At 37.4% G+C, this 13,061-nt stretch overlaps 1 long non-coding RNA gene across 4 annotated transcripts in view; it reads right to left on the reverse strand.

Annotated features, from left to right (window-relative positions):
• The window catches only part of LOC104425240, a 47,192-nt gene that overhangs the window by 2,123 nt on the left and 32,008 nt on the right, over nt 1-13,061 (reverse strand). Inside the window, exon 1 of one of the 4 annotated variants that reach the window (XR_005551650.1) lies at nt 51-321. The exons of 2 other annotated variants lie outside the window; for them this stretch is intronic. This is a non-coding gene — a long non-coding RNA (uncharacterized LOC104425240). Of the gene's footprint in view, nt 1-50; nt 322-13,061 lie in introns of those variants that run through there. One more of the 4 variants, XR_005551652.1, reaches the window with a different exon arrangement.

A 13,061-nucleotide genomic window follows, 5' to 3' on the forward strand; every position in this document is an offset into this window, starting at 1 on the left:
CGAAACATTTCCTCGAAGAAATCACAAAACTAAACCGACATAGAGAGTACCTCAGAGGGGGTTGATTGACGGCCGACCAACAAAGGAGAGGCTGCGACGGTGCGACACCTGAGACCGAGAGAGAAAGAGAGAGAGACAGAAAGAGAGACCAGATCTGAGATGAACAGATGAGAAACTTTAGCGCCGTTGGAGTGGAGAGGAGAGGCAGAGGGAGACTAGGTTTGGTTAGTGGGCGAGAGATGACAGAAAGAGAAGGGAGGCGCAGAGGAGAATTTTAGGTTTGGTTAAACATCGACTCGACCCGGAAGTCGATCTTTTTTCTTTTTTAAGGTCGGTTTTTGGACAGAACCGACCGGTTCGAGAGAAAGGACTAGGAACCAGATCAATTTTAAGGCTGGTTCTCTGTTTTTAAGATCAAGAATTGATTGGTCCTCGTGTGATGGTGGGAAGAGGGTTTCCCTAAAATCCGTAATTGTTGAAGCCACTCACCTTTGAAGATTCTTCCAACGACCAAAGCCCACGAGGTTCCTTCTCCCGGTGAGTTTCCCCTTTTCTTTTCGTACTTCTTTTATTTGCCTTGCTCTCTTATTTTTCTTTCTTTTCTTTTTTTCTGTCAAAAGAAAAATACTCAAAAATATTCGAGAAAAATACATTAACTTTATAACAAAACAAATTGAAGTAGAGCAAAATTTAGGACACTACGAAACAAAGCCAAATCCAAAAAACAAAGTATCAACAAAGTTAGGCACACATTTGTTTTATAAAAACGAATCTGTCAAGTAAAATATTTGGTGATCGATAACTGGATCTCGTATCTTCATAAGTAATGAGCATACGTAAAAAGTTCCTTCTCGAGTAACTATTATTAGTGGACAATGCGCGTCTAAATTCGGCTTAACCAAAACAGGTTGAACAAATACAAATCTAATATATGGGGAGCAAATATTCATGATTTAGGTGGATACCAAATTTCCGATCATCATTAGAGTTGGAGGCAGAGCATTTCAAGGCATCAAATCTCAAAAGATATGTTTGCTAAACTCACAAATGTAGATCGGAATAGAATAACTCTCCATCTAGAAATAAGATTGAGAGAAGAAAGCTTTGCTCTCTTTTCTAGATTCTCTTTTTGTCGGTCACTTTTGCTCCTTTTTATAATTTTCTTAATCACTTTTGTTCCTTTTTAATCGCTTGGACATTGTCACAAAACATATTCTGTTTATCATATTGCTTTGCTAATAGTATCGAAGAAAAGTATCAAAATATATGGGCTTATTCTAGTAATGGCATGCAATTTGTATTTTTTTCTTAGGACTTGTTATTTTCACTTTTTCTTATATATGTAATTGATTTAATCTATTAAGCTAAGTTTGCTCAAAAATTTCTCCTCTATCATGTACTCTATACAATGATATGTAAATGACAGATGATATGTAATATAGAATGATTATCACACTAGGAGCACCAAAGTGAAATTTGAGCAATTTGATGATCACGTTCTTTTAAAGAAAAATACAATCGAGATTACATTTAACAACACAGCTAATAGAATGGAAGGTGAAATATCCTTTAAAATAATAATAATAATGTAAGGCGCGACATAGCAATTCGAGGATCAAGTTTTGAACATTTAAAACTTGATATTTAAAAGTCTCCAAACATATTAAAGTTGATATCTTAAATCATGATAAACTATTATATAGTTTTTGTTTCTATGAGAAGGTCATAAGAGATTTTTGACAAGTTAAGACAAACCGATGTGAGAGTCCATTGAGGGCCCATTTGGTTCCACTTTTCGGAAATGTCTTTGAGGCAATGCGAATGCTTTTAGCTAAAGGGGTTTTCGAAATGTAAATGATGTTAAATAAATTGTATTTTATAAATATATTGGAAAGCGACCTTGACCTAAATGCTGTTTGCTAAAAACTAGACATTGTAAAAGACTTCTTTCTAATTTTTTTTATAAAATATCTCAAACTATTTGCCGGCTGAAAGCTAGCCAAATCACTGCTGGCAAGTCACGCTTGAGGTCACGCAACCAAGTGTCTTCTAAGGTTGCCTAATCCCAGGCGGTTGTCGCAGTAGAAACTAATTGGTCGTAAATAGCTATTTTCAAAAGGCCGTTTTTCCTTATTCTGATAGCTGCTTTGATTTACAGTTGCTGGAGTTATTTTCATAGAAGTTGCTTTACGTTGAGAATTAGTTTATGTTAAGTCTGCTTGTGTTGTAAATTTCTAATGATATTGATTCATTGAACTCCTTGAAGATCTTCATATTGATTTACGACTAGGAAGGCGTGATGCATATGTGGATGCTTCGTGATACTGTCAATTCCTGTATTGGTGTCATTCCTGTGGATCTATTAAGGAACAGATGTTACATGTGGAACAATGGTCTGATGCTCCTCTAAGGGTTGCTTTATGGACCACATTTAGGTTGTATGCTAATTGTACTTCTGTCCTGTATTTCGACCCTTATAAAGGCGATCTTCGTCAGCGTTCAGTGCTAACAAGATTTTTATGTGAATCACATATGATCTCTTGAAAGGTTTGCGGCACCCTTATTGCTGATAGAAACCAATAGTTTACATCGGTTACCTCAGTTTCGTGTTCCCATCACGGCGGTTGAACACAGTATTGTTAAGGCGACTTAACATAAGTCTTAACTATAAAGTGCCCGGCAAATCTTAGGAAGGCACTAATTGTCAGGGTTAGATCAATCACATAGAGAATGATGCATTACATAGTACGGGACGCCAGGGTTCGAGGCGATGTAGGCGAGGAGCTTCCAGTCCCGCTGGAAGACGGCCATGTCACGCCTGTCCAGCGTCACCCAAGCATCGATCCCATCCCCGCCCTTCGCGTCCGCCATATACACGAAGTTCTTTGCCTGGCTCAGGCACGTCACCCCGCCGGCTTCCCGGACCTGAGGTCGACCTCGTAGAAGCGGAACCCACACAGGCTTGAGCACCTGTAGAACCTCGACTCCTCCTTCCATTTTCCGAAGAAGTCCCCCGCTGCTGCAATCGCAATTACGTCGTCAGACGAGAACATGAGCAGATTCTTGAAAAGTGATGGACTTGATGGACTTGATTTATACTCCTGATCGACCCTCACGCTATGGACATGAGCTCGCCACTGTCGGACCGCTCGCTTGAGCTCCCTTGGTGAAACTGATCATCTCCCTCCTGATTTTCGAGACCAGCTCGTGGAATGTCGACTCACCGTTCTCGTTTAGTATGTTGATGCCGAAGGTGAGATTCATTTTTTTATTTTCCTTTCGGTCCTTTTTTTTTTTTATTTGCTTTGTTTTCTTTCTTTCTTTTTTGGTTGAAAGAAAGTTACATTCATTACTGAAAGAAAGTTACATTCTTTTTTTTGGTAAGGGAAAGAAAGTTACATTCATTACATAAAAAAATTAAAAAAAACAGTAAGACTTCATAACTAAACAAATCAAAGCAAAGCAAAACTTAGAATACTGTAAAACAAAGCCAAATCTAGAATATAAGAAGGATCAATAGAGTATCGGCAGTGTTAAGCATACATTAATCCAACAAAAAGCGGATCTATCAAGCAAAATAATCAGCGGCTTATTTCTCCTTCTCCAGTAACTACAGCATTGCTAGTTAAGCATGCATTTATCCAGCAATAACAGATTTATTAAGTAAAATAATCAGTAGCCTATCTCATATTCTTATCAATAATGAGCACACATAGGAAATTTCTTCTGCAATAACTACGACGTTGCTAGTTGGCAATGCAAACCTAAGTTCGACTTCTACTACACTATAGCAATACAAAGATAACCAAAATAAGTTAAATGAGCATAGATCTAACGTTTAAGAGAATAACCTTTCGAGATGCTAACCTAAGTTCGACTTCTACTACACTATAGCAATACAAAGATAACCAAAATAAGTTAAATGAGCATAGATCTAACGTTTAAGAGAATAACCTTTCGAGATGCTGAATTTTTGCGATTATCATTTAAGTTGGAGGTAAAGGACTTATACACGAATGGAGCACCAAGGTATAGACATTTGTTTTGATATGGGATTAATCAATATAATAGACCATTGACGTGTGGTTTTGATAGTTATTAATTAATAAACTTAATCATGGATGCTTGAATTGTGATGATGGTTTAAATGGGTTTTCTAAATTATATAAAACTTGTTGGAAAGAACCGACTGGTACAAATTTAATATGTATATGGGTTCACGATTTGAAAAGAACCGGCTAGTACATCGACATGTATTCGACACATGGTGCAACGCGGCGCCGGGGTCCAAAGAACATCCGTAACGCGCAACTTTTTCTCTCCATGCTCATGACAGACCACAGAACCGGTTGGTATGAAAATTGGAAAGGAGGAAAAGTGATTATAAAGGAGGAAAGTTGATTAAGCAAATAAAAGAAGCACGGAAAGAAAAAAGTTGGAGGAGGTCCTTGGCAGGAGGATTCAGAGAAAGAAAGGGGAAAATGTCACAAACGGTCCCTAAACTTCTACTTAATGTGCAATCTCATCCCTGAACTTTCGATTGGCTCAATTTGGTCCTTGAACTATAAATAAATGTCCAATCTATTCCATGACGATTTGAAAATTGACCAATTTCATCCTTCTGTTAGTTATTAGCTTACGTGGCTTTTAGTCTCTTAAGTATAAAATAGAAATAACATGTGGAAAATCCACATGGGAATTACCATTAAAACAAGATAAATCAGCGTCCAAAAAAATAAGAAACACTGAAGCGCTTCTCTCTCTGCTTTTGCGATCGGTTTTTTCCTCTGCATCTGGTCCCAAAATCTGTATCAAGACACGAAGAAGAAGATCAAGACACGAAGGAGGAGGAGGAGGAGGAGGTAAGGGTTATAGTCCACTGGAAGTACGTATCATCGATTTTTTTTAGGGCATACATGTAGGTCTAAGGTTCAGCTTGTGTTGAATAGTGACTCTATCTTGTCGCACAAGAGAAGTTCCTTTTGCCCGGAGTGTTGGCTCGGGCATAATGCTTCCAATGAAGACTCAAGTCTATACGTGAGGGGGTTCTACAAGGACGATGTGCCCTAATGGCTCCTCCATGTATGTTATGTACGGTTAATTAGGGCTTTCTTCAAGGATGGGTTAATCGAGGCTTTCTCGAATATGATAATGCACGGTTTATCTGACTGGAACAATGCGTGGTTATGAGATAAAGTGTGAATAGTTTTTTGAGCATGTTGTGTTAAGCAATGCCCTATAAGAGTATTGAAACAATATTGAATGCACGACAGGTTTTGCTTTATTAAACAATAGAAATATAATAGTTGGGACCACTATTATGCAATTTACAGTGGTCCCAACTTGCCATAGTTTTAGGTTGTAGCTTTTTCATGGATTTTTAGACGTGACCCCATTTGTCTTTGTTTAGTTGTCTTTAGATTATACTTTCGACGTTTGTTTGTTCTTATTGTATAAACAATAGAAATATTTTGATTGGTGTCATTTTCCTTTTTAGTTTAGATGATTTGTATGCATAATTTCTTGCAGATTTACATGGCTGATGAGACGTTCCAATTTACTCTATGGGTTGGGGGTAGGTTTATTGTGGTTATGACATAAAGTGTGAATAGTTTATTTGAGCATGTTGTGTTAAGCAATTCCCTATAAGAGTATTGAAACAATATTGAATGCACGACAGGTTTTGCTTTATTAAACAATAGAAATATAACAGTTGGGACCACTATTATGCAATTTACAGTGGTCCCAACTTGCCATAGTTTTAGGTTGTAGCTTTTTCATGGATTTTTAGACGTGACCCCATTTGTCTTTGTTTAGTTGTCTTTAGATTATACTTTCGACGTTTGTTTGTTCTTATTGTATAAACAATAGAAATATTTTGATTGGTGTCATTTTCCTTTTTAGTTTAGATGATTTTTATGCGTAATTTTTTGCAGATTTACATGGCTGATGAGACGTTCCAATTTACTCTATGGGTTGGGGTAGGTTTATTGTGGTTATGACATAAAGTGTGAATAGTTTTTTTGAGCATGTTGTGTTAAGCAATTCCCTATAAGAGTATTGAAACAATATTGAATGCACGACAGGTTTTGCTTTATTAAACAATAGAAATATAACAGTTGGGACCACTATTATGCAATTTACAGTGGTCCCAACTTGCCATAGTTTTAGGTTGTAGCTTTTTCATGGATTTTTAGACGTGACCCCATTTGTCTTTGTTTAGTTGTCTTTAGATTATACTTTCGACGTTTGTTTGTTCTTATTGTATAAACAATAGAAATATTTTGATTGGTGTCATTTTCCTTTTTTAGTTTAGATGATTTTTATGCGTAATTTTTGCAGATTTACATGGCTGATGAGACGTTCCAATTTACTCTATGGGTTGGGGGTAGGTTTATTCATGATAGAATAATAGAGTATGTTGATGGTTATAGCAGTGAATGGCTTTATGATCCAGAAAAATTAAGTTACTTTGAGATTTTGCACTTGGTACAAGATATGGGTTACTCTAATATTGAGAAACTCCACTACTTAATGCCGAGAAAGAATTTTGAGAATGGTTTAAGAGTAATTGAAGATGACACTTGGTACAGGAAATGATAGGATTTTGGGAAAAAATTTCAGTACATGTGAGATATTTATTGAACATGGCAAAGACATGAGTGTTGGCATTGGTGATGGGTTAGCCAAGGGATTAATGAACGTAGAAGAAGATGAGGGAGCTGCAATGCTTATTGAAGATGATGATGAGCTTGTTGAGGTGCCATGGTTATCTGACAATAAAGAAGAATAACTTCAAATGGCTAGGGAAATATTAGAACTTTTAAGGGAGATAATGCATATGGTGTTGCTAGGTTGGTAGAGATACCTAGTGAAATAAATGTAGAAGTAGAACAAAAAAGGAGGAGGAAAGAGGCTATAGCAGTCCATTGTGAAGATAACATTGAGCTTGAGACTGAAGGCTTTGACTCAAGTGACTCTAATTGGAGCTTTGTCACAAGTGATGAGGAAGAACTAGAGGTAGAAGAGGCTGCTAGAAGGAAGAGCACACATGTGCAATATGATGAAACCACAGAAATACCTCACTTTGCACTGAATATGGTGTTTGATGGCCCTAAGCAATTTAAGGAAGCTATCAATAAATATGCATCTACCAAAAGAGTTAATATTGATTTTATCAAGAATGACAAGGTGCGAGTAAGGGCAAAATGTAAGGCTAAAAATTGTGATTGGTTAATTTATGCGGCTAGAGATAACAAGACCGGCTTGTTTCTAGTGAAAACCTTTCCAAGTGAGGAGGTTCACATCTACATACATGGCCAAGCATTATCTAAGTTTGTGGAGGGCAGCTCCTTTAATGAAATTGCAGGAGTTCAAGAGAATTGTACGAGAGCAAATGAGCTTAGATGTTACTATCAACCAATGTAGAAGGACTAAGGAAAAGATAATCGAAAGACTAAATGGGATGTATTCCTATGAGTTCAGCAGGTTGTGGAGTTATTGTGAAGAAATTATTCATAGAAATCCCCGAAATACCATGAAGGTAAAGTTTCTAAGAGAATCCCCAAATTCAAGACCCATCTTCCAACGAATTTATGTTTGCTTTGATGCTGTAAGAAAGGGATTCCTTAAAGGTTGCAGACCTTTGATAGGGTTGGATGGATGTTTCTTAAAAGGAATGTTAAAAGGCGAGTTATTGACTACCGTTGGGAGGGATGCAAATAATCAAATATACCCTATTGCATGGGCTATTGTGGAGGTCGAGAATAAGGATTCATGGGGTTGGTTTGTAGAGGCCTTGAAGTATGACCTTGGCACAAAGGACGGTGTGGAATACACAGTGATCTCAGATCAACAAAAGGTAATGTTATTACTCTTCCTTCATTTTGTAGTTTTCATATGAGACATATTGTAAATTCATTATATAAATGATAATATCATGGATTCGTTGTAGGGGCTTGTGCAAGTACTCGAGGAGGAGATGTCATTGGTTAAGCACCGACGATGTGCAAGACATATCTATACGAATTGGCGTAAGAAGAATGGGGGTAACAATTGTCGCAAGCAATTCTGGATGTGTGCAAAGTCAACTACAATTCCTCAATTTGAAAAGTATCTTGAAGAATTGGGTAAGATGAGTAAGACAGGAAAAGCTGACTTGACGAGGATTGCTCCAAAATATTGGTACAAGGCTTTCTTTAAAACTATATGCAAGTAAGATATTGTGGATAATAACTTGTCAGAAGCATTTAATGGATCGATATTGGAAGCTAGACACATGTCTATCATATCCATGCTTGAGGATATTAGAGAAAAGATTGTCACAAGAATGCATGAGAAAAGAGGTGGATGTCAAAGATGGAAAAGAGACATTGCACCTAGGATATTAGAGAAAATAGAAGGCAATAAAAAGGAAAGTGCCTTTTGTCATGTGCTTTGGAATGGAGAAGATGGATTTGAAGTGCGCCATAGGAATGACAAATTTGTAGTGGACATAAGAACCAACTCATGTTCTTGCAAGGTGTGGGACTTGAGTGGCATTCCATGCCATCATGCAACTCGTGTCATTCTATTCAAAGGGGAAGAGATGAAAACTTTTGTCGCCCATTGGTACAAGAAGGATAGCTATTTAAAGACATATAGTCACTACTTGAAAGCAATGAATGGTGATAACCTTTGGCCTTCTAATGATAAAGAACCTTTAGAGTGCGTTTGGTAACATTTCTGTTTAAAAATTGTTTATGGGAATAGAAATAGAAAAAGTGTTTCTGCTTCAAGAAACAATTTTTGAACAAAAAAACGTGTTTGGTAAATCCGTTCCAGAAATATAAAAACAATAGAAACACGTTTGGTAAATAATTTTTTTATTTATTTTAATTTTTTAATATTTTTATTTTATTTTTCTATTTTCTTTCTTTTTTCTTTTTTTTTTTTTTTTTTTTTTTTTCCTTTTTCCTTTTTTTTCTTCTTTTGGCCGATCGCCGGCCTCAGCCATGGCCGGCAACCGGCCGACGAGGGCCGGCGGCCTCGCCCCGGCCACGGCGAGGCTCACCGGCCCTAGCGAGGCCGAGCCTCGCCGTAGCTAGGCGAGGTTCGGCCTCACCTTGGCTGAGCGAGCTCGGCCTCATCAGGGGCTAGCGATGCTCCAGTGAGGTCGCCGGCCCTCGACGGTGTCGCCAGCCCTCAACGGCCGGTCGCCGGCCATGGTTGAGGCCGGCGACCGCCAAAGAAAAAGAAAGAAAAAAGAAGAAGAAAAAAGAGAGAAGAAAATGGAAGAGAGAAAAAATGTTCATAAATTTTGTTCCAGAAACAAGAAACAATTTTTTTTTTGTTTCTTGTTTCTGTTCCAGATGTGTTTTTGGGAACAAAAAAATAGATTTGGAACAAAAATGTAAACAAATACGTTTCTGTTCATTTTTTGTTTTCAGGAACAAAACAACAAAAAAACCTGTTTTTAAATAGAAAAAGAAGTGAAAACAAACAGGCCCTTAGTGGCACCAATGCCTCGAGTTATGCCTGGTAGGCCTAAACGGAAAAGGATAAGAGAGGAAGGAGAATCTAGAAAGGGGTTCAAAGTGTCAAGACAAGGCAAAAAACTCACATGCCATTTGTGCTTCAAACGAGGCCACAACTCAAGAACTTGTCCATTGAAACAAAAGGAAAATGTAAGGTTTATTTACTCTGTCTTTAGTCTTTGTTTGTGTCAATATTTTTGACTTCATTTTCTTAATGGACAGGATGAAGAAAACTAGGACAAAGAGAAGCCAACCCACTTGTTACAAAGATGCATCATAACAATGCCACCACTCGAGAGGTACTCTTGACCTTACTTTTAAGTAAGTGACTACGTGCTCGAATAATTACATGTGTCATTTTAAATTGAGAGTTGATCTTCTTAATAGCCTGAACTGGAAGGTAGTCAATTCATTTCTATACTAAGAAATACTGACTACAATATGGTCAGTGTGAAGAAGGTGGAGAGCACATCACGCAAATTTATCACTATAACAGGACTAGAGGCATAACTTTATAATAGAAAACTATTGTTAAGTAAAGATTTGACATTTGATTATTTGATTGATGCATTTCTTTTGTCCAGCGGCAAAAGGCAAACATCATGAAAAAGAAGCAAGAAGAAAGGAAACAAGCTGAGTAGCATTTGAACAATACTGGAAGTGTTGGATCAATAAGATCTCCAAGAAAGAGGCAAATTGACTAGAAGTAGCTGTTTGAAGAGTTGGAAATGGGACATGCTCTAGTACTTTTTGTTGATATGATACTTTTGAATTTAAGACCAAGAGATATGTTTTTTTTTTTCTTTTTGGTAATTTAGGAAGCGTTTAAGATGTGGCAATGTTGTTAAGAGAACAAGCATTATGGGTTGTTTTTATTTTATTTTATAGTACATTCAATATATGAAAAGAAATGCAAATTGCCTTATTTTTGTCTAATCTATTGGTGGTAAAGATTACACTCAATACTCTTGAATAGTTGGCTTGCCTGCGGCTGTTTCTTTGTGAGTCCCCCAATCTCTCTAAACAAGGTTGGTGTTTTACTTTCTGTTGCTCCTTCCTAAATAAGGACCATGAAAGTCAGCAATCTTTCTCTCGATGCATTCAAGCTGGATATAGAGGAGTTTTTTTTTTTTTTTCGTTTTTAGGTGAAATCGAAAATGTTAAAATGCAAAGGTTAGCTTTCATTTTCATGATACTATTATATGATGTTACCTTCTTTTTGTATTTGTTGTGCTCATTTACAGGATATTAAAGAAGGGACTCTAAAATCGTTGTTTTTTTTTTTTAATTTTTTGTTCCATTGCATATTGGTCTCCCCTTTGATGATAGTGAAGCCTTTTTGCGATTTTAGCACATACTAGATTCCCATGGAGGTTCACGCTATGTTTTTCCTCTTTTAGTAATGAGCATTCTCAAGTTGCGTATGTTACCTTCAAGGATCCCCAAGGAGCAGAGACTATTGTTCTTCTATCTATATGAATTATCTTTTCACACGTTCCGGTTAATTTTTTATTTGCTATGCTCTTCGTATGTTAGTAGGAAAAAACCAACGCACTATCCTACTTTAGGAAATGTTTGCAGCTTACACTCGACAACCAACTCTGCTATGAGGAGTTCTACTAGTTCTTTCAATCAAGCATGCTTTTTGGTAGATATCGAGTCTAAATGGTAACAGGTGGCCACGTCGACGAGGAAAGTGCAACGGTGAAACTTAATTTTTACAGCCGGCATGCAATTCTGAGTGCGAACACCTAATGCAATGGCGATGGGTTTGAAAACTTGAAATCATTTAGTTTATTCTTCGTATTTTTTGCAACACCCGGTTGCTGCATCTTGAAATTTATGCCTGCAAGCTCATTTAGGTGTTTTACTTGAGTAGAATATATTATCCTATAAAAGAGTGTTTCATTGATTGCTACTTTAGCGAAACATGTCTCAATGAAGGTTTATGAAAAAGAGATCTAAATAAAGGTAATTTCAGTCGGCATTCCCATTCTCAAATGGTTTGATAGCCATATGCATGTTTATCAATTCCATCTTTCAACTTTTGCAGGTGAATTCATGACCATTATGGTAAGGCTTTATCAACAATAACAAGCCAATCTTATTCAGAGGCAGAAATGAAAATTCTTTCGTAACAACTTCAATGAATTTTCATTGTAAGAACATCACTTTTCATTGCAAACACCAGCAGTGAATGAATTTAACATTGTTGTTCCTCAAAAAACAACTTTTTATTGCAACCAATCATGATCACTAGGCCTATTGCTATTTCCTAATTTCTCCTCCTTCGCTATATGTTTGCTGTTAACAGCTCGAGACCACAGAGAAGTTGATGGAGGGAAGAATTATGGATTAAATTCAAAAAGCATCTGATTTTGCTCCCTGACACTAGTATGGTCAAGCCCTCTCTGTTCCTTCTCCTTTAGTGAGTGCTCAGTGTCAGTTCACTGAACTACACGGATGTCCAACCTAAGCCCCCTCTCTTTCTTTCTTCAATTGTTGCACATCTTCTTGCTTTTTTGGTTCTGAAATTTTACTTCGGGGAGGATCTGGTGTAATCAGTATACAAACGTGAAAATGTCAAAATCAACTCAAACGATAACCAATTTATCTGCTTCTAGGAAGCAAGTCCTTCAATTCCCGAATTATGAGCAATATCCCATTGGTTAATTCCTGGGTCATCCACATTCAAGGTAGACGAAGCACGAGCTCTTCAAAGTTTTCAATTGCAATGCTCTCACGGTTCTTCACTTTTTGAATTCCGATTGAGCAAATTCAAAGTTTCACCTGCATGAGGGATGTTGCGCCCACCAAGACCCCAAGATTCGAGCCGTCACCAGCGTTAACCTCAACCCAACCATCTTCGCTCCAGTCTCAATCTAAGAATTTTGAGAAGTCTGATGTTGGGAAGGAAGAAGAATCGTCGATGTGAAAAAAAGGATCGCAAACAAATAAGCTATTCCGATCAAAAGAAATTAAATAAAAAATGGATAAGCTATGCTTTATACTTCCCCCCTCGAATCAGTTCATCTCTTCCGATACAATTGTGTCGCCATGAGAGAGAAGGCTTCTTTGAGGGCTAGGGCTTTGATGCACTCGGTCGAGGATATGCAGATCGATTTTGCAAACTGGCGGCCGAATTCCCCGTGGAATCACGGTGTACGTCGGCGGTGTTTCCTTCCGATTCTCCCTCAAGGATGGATCCATTGATGTTGAGCTTCGTGGAACCATTCTTTGGTGCTTTGCACTGTACAGGTTTGTTTTCTCTCTTCTTCGATCTGTTTGGTGTTGCTAGATTCCAACACTAAAAGCTTTTGTGATTCTGCTCAGATATGGTCCCTTTGAAAAGAGGGCTTTTGAAGCCCTAATTTGTTTTCCTTTTTAAAAGTATATATTGAGTTATAATTTTAATAATCCAACTCAGCTCCATTTCATCAATTAGTGCTCCACGTCATCACTTAACGGTTTAACTAAATAGAAGGACTAGATTGGACATTTGTTGATAATTCAGAGACCAAATTGAGCCAATCGAAAGTCTATGGA

This window comes from Eucalyptus grandis, chromosome 5, assembly GCF_016545825.1.
Source record: "Eucalyptus grandis isolate ANBG69807.140 chromosome 5, ASM1654582v1, whole genome shotgun sequence".
In the NCBI taxonomy this organism is placed as follows: Eukaryota; Viridiplantae; Streptophyta; class Magnoliopsida; order Myrtales; family Myrtaceae; genus Eucalyptus; species Eucalyptus grandis.